Genomic DNA, 1,042 nt, shown 5'->3' with positions numbered 1-1,042 from the left:
ATATATATATATATATATGCACAAACAAATTTTGTTTTTGTAATTTAACAACAAACAAAAAATTATTAAAAACTCTTTTACTTAATATTTTAGATTTAATACTAAATACATAGGATTATAGGATCAACTAGATGGTGTAGTGCAGGGGTTGGTCAACCTTTCATAGTGTAAGAGCCTTTCTAGGATGCATAAAGGTTTATATGCAAGGAAAATCAATCAAAGCATATTATAAAATCGTCTCTACTTTCTAACAGTTTAAAGGAATATTTTGTAGGCAGATAGTTATTTGAGCACATGCAATATGAAGTTGTTTTTTTTCCATGTGTACGGTACAGCATAAAGGAGCCAAATATGGCTTAAAAGCCATAGATTGCCAACTCTGGGTGTTGTGAGAGTAACCAAATAATTTTTCGTTAGTGTTATAAAAAATAATAAAATTATTTATACAATAATAAGGAATTTTTTATTTTGTAACTTGTATAATAATTATACAATAGCTGTTATAAATACATTTCATATATTTGAGAAATGTACAGAAGAAAAGATAACTGTAATTAGTTATCTGTATGGTAATATTGTGAATGGTTTTATGCAGTGTAAGAAAAAAAAACAGACGTGAATTAAAATTAGAAGAAGGAAAAAATTAAAATTTGTGGGAAAATATAAATAATTTATTCTTCATGAATAATAGGACTTGTTATCTAATGAGTTAGTGTGTGTTTCTTGAACATAATTTAAAGAAAAAGGAATAATGACTTAAATGTTGTCCATTTTTATAAACTTACTAGACCACCGTGAACCGTTGGGTCAACCACTATTCAGAGGTTATGAAGAATTCAAGCTAATTTCAATATTGCACCGAAATGAAGGTTTATTTTGAGATAATTTAATTAAATATTTCAATCCATTCGTGTTATTCATAATTCAAGAAAAGATACTTGATTGTTGATCGGGAGTAAAACGAAAGACCATTTCATATTTCAAAAAAATGATGAAAGAAGTTTCGTAAAGAGCGCGAACGGTAGTGTGAATGATTTTTTTT

The 1,042-nt window shown here is 27.2% G+C and overlaps 1 protein-coding gene across 2 annotated transcripts in view; it reads left to right on the top strand.

The window, feature by feature from the left end:
* Positions 1-890, top strand: part of LOC106463365 (golgin-45-like) — a 20,532-nt gene extending 19,642 nt beyond the window's left edge. For both annotated transcript variants that reach the window (XM_013923389.2, XM_022390846.1), the window contains exon 6: positions 1-890. This exon is cut by the window's left edge and continues 518 nt beyond it. The gene's annotated coding sequence lies outside the window, so the exon portion shown is untranslated.
* Positions 891-1,042: the final 152 nt, after the last annotated feature.

The sequence above is a fragment of the Limulus polyphemus genome, unplaced genomic scaffold (assembly GCF_000517525.1).
Source record: "Limulus polyphemus unplaced genomic scaffold, Limulus_polyphemus-2.1.2 Scaffold1386, whole genome shotgun sequence".
Taxonomy (NCBI): Eukaryota; Metazoa; Arthropoda; class Merostomata; order Xiphosura; family Limulidae; genus Limulus; species Limulus polyphemus.
This window is presented reverse-complemented; position numbering and strand designations above follow the sequence as displayed.